Source organism: Mus musculus, chromosome 17 (assembly GCF_000001635.26).
Source record: "Mus musculus strain C57BL/6J chromosome 17, GRCm38.p6 C57BL/6J".
NCBI classification, from domain to species: Eukaryota; Metazoa; Chordata; class Mammalia; order Rodentia; family Muridae; genus Mus; species Mus musculus.
In genome coordinates this window covers 60,484,766-60,491,665 of record NC_000083.6, presented here as the reverse complement: position 1 = coordinate 60,491,665, position 6,900 = coordinate 60,484,766, and the positions used below count along the sequence as shown (strand labels likewise).

Genomic DNA, 6,900 nt, shown 5'->3' with positions numbered 1-6,900 from the left:
CCTTATATATAAATAATTTCCTGCTATGTAAATGAAACTTATTTTTGCTATTTGTTCATCATTTGGTGAACAGCTAGCCTTATTCTATTTTCTTTCTGTGGTGAATACTATACCAATTAACATGGATGGGCAAGGACCTCTGTGATATGATGCAGTCTTGTAGGTACATAACCAGGAGTGGTATAGATAGATTATGTTTGTGATCTGTTTGGAGCCTGTTAGGAACCTCTACACTGATTTCAATGATGGCTCCCCGAGTTTTTAACCTATCAGCAGAGAGAATATGTACCTCTTACTGTACATGTAAGCCACCATTTTTCTTCACTAAAAAACAAATTCTTTTAGCCATTCTAATGAGGCAAAAACTAAATCTTACAAAACTTTAATGGCTATATATATTGGACACTCAAAAAAATACTTTTCTGAAAATGCACCTTGACACGTGGCCTAAAGAAGGAGTAAGGCACATGTAGATATTTTGATGAGAAGTGGCAGGTAGCCCCAGATGCCTGGTCTGGTGTCCTACATGGTCCTGCCAGGCAAGTCAGCCCTGGTACAATAGCTAGCACTCTGAAGCACTTTTCCAGTCTGGTGGCTCCATCTCTGAGTTCAATACTGAAACCATATAAAAGGAAGATTCCTTTTTAAAAAATGAGCTTTTTAAAATGCTCTATCATGAGCCTGGGCTGACCAAAGCTGCCAGCATCTATGGGTGTGCTGAACAGCTTTTCTGAGGGGACTGTACCTGAAGGACAGCCCAGAAATCAGACTGCTAAGGTAGACAGCCCAGGCCACGATGACTGCTTTAGGTTCCAGTAGGTAAGTGGGTCACAGCTGTGTTCCAGCACCTCTTCCTCCAAATATGCAAGCACCATATTTTCAGGTGGCTTACCTCTCTGATCTCTTTTTATCAGTGCGAGTGATCTCAGGCTCTCCTCTGTGCCAGTGTCTTTAAGTGGGGACCCTGAGTCACACCCATTGGAGGTGACAGTGTCCTCTGAGGTAGAATTCAGTATTTCTAGCTCCCTGATTAAGTCTTGCCTGTACTGCTCTGCCTCCTCCTCTGTGAACAGAGAATCTTTGTAGCAAGCGTCAAGCACTGTGGCAAAGATGTACTTGGGGTCACTAGAAACAGTGTCTTGGCAATTATGAAATAGGATGATCAGGTTTAAAACTATAAAGGATTTTTGTTTTGTTTTGAGGGGATAGTAATCTGTTTTACTAGAATGAAAGGAAGATGTAAAAAAATTTATTATGTAGGGTTTTTATTCAGTTGTGTAAAAACCACAAATCAGGTGGTATATTTTAATTAAATATTTTTTTAATTTAATTTTATTTTTTATTAGGTATTTTCCTCATTTACATTTCCCAATGCTATCCCAAAAGTTCCCTATACCCACCCCCCCTCCACTCCTCTACCCACCAACTCCCCCTTTTTGGACCTGGAATTCCCCTGTACTGGGCCATATAAACTTTGCAAGTCCAATGGACCTCTTTTTCCAGTGATGGCCAACTAGGCCATCTTTTGATACATATGCAGCTAGAGACAAGAGCTCTGGGGTACTGGTTAGTTCATATTGTTATTCCACCTATAGGGTTGCAGTTCGCTTTAGCTCCTTGGGTACTTTCTCTAGCTCCTCAATTAGGGGCCCTGTGATCCATCCAATAGCTGACTGTGAGCATCCACTTCTGTGTTTGCTAGGCCCCTGCATAGTCTCACAAGAGACAGCTATATCTGGGTCCTTTCAGCAAAATGTTGCTAGTGTATGCAATGGTGTCAGCGTTTGGAAGCTGATTATGCGATGGACCCCTGAATATGGCAATCACAAGATGGTCCATCCTTTTGTCACAGCTCCAAATTTTGTCTCTGTTACTCCTTCCATGGGTATTTTGTTCCCAATTCTAAGAAGGGGCAAAGTGTACACACTTTGGTCTTCGTTCTTCTTTAGTTTCATGCGTTTAGCAAATTGTATCTTATATCTTGGGTATTCTAAGTTTCTGGGCTAATATCCATTTATCAGTGAGTACATGTTGTGTGAGTTCCTTTGTGATTGGGTTACCTCACTCAGGATGATGCCCTCCAGGTCCATTCATTTGGCTAGGAATTTCATAAATTCATTCTTTTTAATAGTGGAGTAGTACTCCATTGTGTAAATATACCACATTTTCTGTATCCATTCCTCTGTTGAGGGGCATCTGGGTTCTTTCCAGCTTCTGGCTATTATAAATAAGGCTGTTATGAACATAGTGGAGCATGTGTTCTTCTTACCAGTTGGAACATCATCTGGATATATGCCCAGGAGAGGTATTGCTGGATCCTCCGGGAGTACTATGTCCAATTTTCTGAGGAACCACCAGACTGATTTCCAGAATGGTTGTACAAGCTTGCAATCCCACCAACAATGGAAGAGTTTTCCTCTTTCTCCACATCCTTGCCGGCATCTGCTGTCACCTGAATTTTTCCTCTTAGCCATTCTGACTGGTATGAGGTGGAATCTCAGGGTTGTTTTGATTTGCATTTCCCTGAGGATTAAGTATGTTGAACATTTTTTCAGGTGCTTCTCTGCCATTTGGTATTCCTCAGGTGAGAATTCTTTGTTCAGTTCTGAGCCCAATTTTTTAATGGGGTTATTTGATTTTATGGAGTCCACCTTCTTGAGTTCTTTATATATATTCGATATTAGTCCCCTATCCAATTTGGGATAGGTAAAGATCCTTTCCCAATCTGTTGGTGGTCTTTTTTTTCTTATTGATGGTGTCTTTTGCCTTGCAGAAGCTCTGCAATTTTATGAGGTCCCATTTATCGATTCTCGATCTTACAGCACAAGCCATTTCTGTTCTATTCAGGAATTTTCCCCCTGTACCCATATCTTCGAGGCTTTTCCCTACTTTCTCCTCTATAAATTTCAGCTTTTGTGGCTGTTAAATGAAACCTGTAAATAGGAGGTGGAGGTTAAGCCATCCTGACTGAACAGTTCTTAACCACAGGCTCCAAAAGTATGTCCTAGAGAGAATATTCTGGAAGCGGTTTACATTACAGAACCAGGCATTTGAAAACAAAACTGAACTTGGGCATACCATGGAGTGTCAATCACATGGCTAATTGGTCATGAGCACGTTCCCATATTAGGTGTTGCATTCAGGTTTTACATGGTCAGTTAACTCAGAGATATCTCGCTTATCATGAGCCCCTTGCAATTTGATCCAAGTTTTAAAGTCATGCTTAGGACTTCACCAGTGCATAATATGACAAGTATTCAACAGATGGCCTGTTGATCAAATCTCCATGCCTCTGATTTACTTCTTGCATCTCTATACAATAAAGCTATCTCCTAAGAAGTATGCACTGACCCCTCACAGTTTGACCAGATATTGCTCAGATTCTACTTTGAGGTGGTAGCTTGTTGACAGGGAAAGCGCTTGTTTATTGCCATCACGAGAAAAGCCTTAGGCATTTAGATTCTTTTTTTTTCCCTATGATAGGGAAGCCTCAACCATCATTGGGACATTATAGAGTCCCAAGGATATCAACATGAAATATCAGCTATCAGACTCTTTACCAGACTCCAAAGGTTTTGCTTATGTCTAAAAAAAAAAAAAAAAAAAGTTTTTCATTTTCTCATTTCAAGTCAGTTAAATATTATGGGTAAAAAAAATCACTCATTTGCCTCTGACCTTTTAGAAAACAAATGCTTTGCTGAAATACTGTGTGCAGGCTCGGTCTGAGTTTGTGTGGACTATGCTTTAGGGTATTTATAAATGACGGACTTGGATTCTGAAATTAAACTTTTTATTTGCAATTTTCAAAAAAAAATACTTTTCCATGATATTTTTTCTTACTTTGCGAATTCAGCTTAGTCTCATGATAATTTTAATTACATTATTATTTTCTTGCTATTTATTTTGTTAGATAATTGCATATTTTAGAAACTAATATTCTATCAGATGTATAGTTTATATCCATGTTTTCACCATTGGCTTTGTTTATTTAAATGGTGTCAAGCTTGGTGTACTAAAATATTTTAGTTGTAAGAAGCCCAATATGTCAATTATTAGTTGTCATGCATGTGTTACTGGTGTCAGTGGAGTCTGGTTCAGAAAGTACATAACTGTCTCTTAACTTGAAGCATACTACATACTTCCCAGCTTCTTTTGTTGAAGATGTTCTCGCTTCTCTAATGTGTATTGTTAATTTCCATCCATGAGTGTCTGTAAGAATGTGAATTTGTATGTGAGTTCTTAATTACATCCCAGTTGCCAGTGTGTCTGGATTTAAACAGTAACATGTTGCTCTTTATTATTATAGCTCCACAATAGAGCTAGCATTCTGGGATGGTAGTAGCTTCAGTAGGTATCACTTTTTCAAGCTGATATTTTTTCCTTTGTTATCTATAGTTCTGCTCATCACTCATCACAGAGTGTTGCCTAATTTGTATGTCATTACACAATGATTCAGCTCTCCTTCCCTCTGCTGAGTAAGAACAGAAATATCAGGTCATTGGAATGACAGGATGGCCAAGTCAGTTGATCACACTAGGTTTCCTAACTGACTGTAAATTACTCGTGTATGACATGACATTTTATGTGTTCGTTAACTCATTACACAGGTTTGTAGCCATACACATGCTTATCTTGGAAACATTTTTATCTAGCAGATTTTTGATTGTTCAGCATTATTTTAATGAATCTTTCGTGTTTATATTATAAAGAGATTATTATTTTTCATTTCTGTGAAGAATTCCATGGTCATTTTGGTGTTGGATCTTTATATTGCTTTCAGTACAATGGTGATTCTCAAATGAAAAGTCTATCAGTTCATGTGCATAGGCGCTCATTCCTTCTTCTGTTACCTTCCTCATTTTCATTTTTCAGTATCTTAAAGTTTTCATTGCACAAGATTTCACTTCATTGGTTAGATATATTCCAGTACATATTTAATATCATTGTAAACTGATATAATTTGATTTTTTCATTATGTTTGTCCCTGGCATATGAAAGCACTATTACTTTTAAAAATATGTATATATTACTATTATTTTTATCTCATGTACATGTGTGTGCTTAGAGGATATTGTATTGCTTGAAAGGAGAGGAACCAGGTGCTATGGATACTGGGAATCAAACCTAGATCCTCTGCAAGATCAGTAAATAATCACACTTATTGAGCCATTTTTTTCTAGAACCATGGCTACTCAATTTTGGATATTCAAAATTTTTATCCTGATATTTTGATGCACGAACTTATCAGCTATATGTATTTTTATGGTGAAGCATTTAAATAGATTATATGTAAAATCATCTTATCTGTGAATATAGATACTTTGATTTCTTCCTATCCTGTTTATACATCTATTTATTTCTCTTCTTGACATTTTTTTGAAATAAAACTTATTGCGGTTCTTTAAATATTGAATATAATAGAAAATGTAATTAGATTTTTAACAGTCTTTCTTGGGTTGTGGAGCATATTTATAAATTCATTTTATTTAATTTTTTAAGGGAAAAGAACAGAATCAGTCCTCTACCACAATAAATTGTGCAGTTGATTTTCCTACAATTGGGGAAATTGAACTAGTCAGCATACACCAAATGCAATGGCTGAGCCTCACCATGGAAATTCCATCCTTTTGATGATGGTGTCACTCCTACCAGATTATATATGTGTGTATATATAATGGGTATATACATATACCTTTTCACATGTTCATATATATTCATATGTATATGTATGTGTGTATATACATATATATGTATATATTTATGTGTATATATTTATGTATATGGAAAGGTATGTACATATAAAAAGTAATATGAATACTCATATTGCTATATTCTTATGATTGAGGTTGTGAAAACATTTCAGTATGTATTTGAATTGCTTATAATTATGTGAGTAATGCTTTTTCTGATACAAAATTGTATACAAAATCTACCAAATGTACAAAGATTTTAATGTTTGCTATTTGTGACTGCATTTTTGTATAAATCATGTATTAATAAATATTTCCCCAAGTTAAGAAATCTGTAAATATACATTTTCACTCACGCACACACACACACACACACACACACACATACACACATATGAATGCACATGTAAATATCATTTATTACTTAAGTTTTTATTGATACCACATTGCATATATAATTTATTTATGGAAAATATTGCTTAGTGATATAACCATCTAAAATTTTTGTATGATATATGATGCTCATATAATCATGGTATTACATTGAGACACAGCACTCAGAGTGTATCTACACTGCTATGAGACATATGAACTGAGTGAGATTTACTTGCTTAGTTATATTAATTACAAAATAATATTTTACACAGTGTGATAATTTGATATATGTTTGTGTCATATAAAGATGAAAGCAGGGTACTTAACATTTCCATCTCTTTAACCATTTAAATTAAAAAAATAGTAGTTTTACAAAATCTTGGGTAGTGTGTGATATTTTAATTCACATACAAAATTTATACAACTAGTGAGCATTAATTGAAATAGGATAATCAGTATTTCCACTAATACATGCATATATGGAATAGACTCTTGCACTATGCTGTGGTAAATATTTTGAGCTACAGACCAATAACCTGGAGGTCTAGCAACAAAAGCTGATAATGCTACGTGGTTATTAAGGGAGTTTTTTTTTTTTTTCCTTCAGGTGATGTGATTTGGATCTTTTGGCATTTTAAATGGTAGGATCAAGTTTACACACACTATGCAGGATAATGATCTTCTCTGCTGATTTGAGTGTCAAACCCAGAGAGCATCCTCCCGGGAATTCTTAAACAGTTGTTCGATTTGAAACCTGTGTGCTCTAGGGTCGGTCTGTGCATGTCTTCATAGAAACGAGTTTTCAACAGACTGATCAAGTTTCTGACCTTACAGT

General features: G+C 36.0%; 1 non-coding gene and 1 pseudogene across 1 annotated transcript; both read right to left on the bottom strand.

Annotated features, from left to right (window-relative positions):
- Positions 613-1,124, bottom strand: Gm4512 (predicted gene 4512; annotated as a pseudogene).
- On the bottom strand, positions 5,497-5,659 carry Gm23447. Its single transcript, XR_003952443.1, has one exon. It is a non-coding gene; the product is annotated as a U1 spliceosomal RNA (small nuclear RNA).
- Between the last annotated feature and the right edge of the window lie 1,241 nt (positions 5,660-6,900).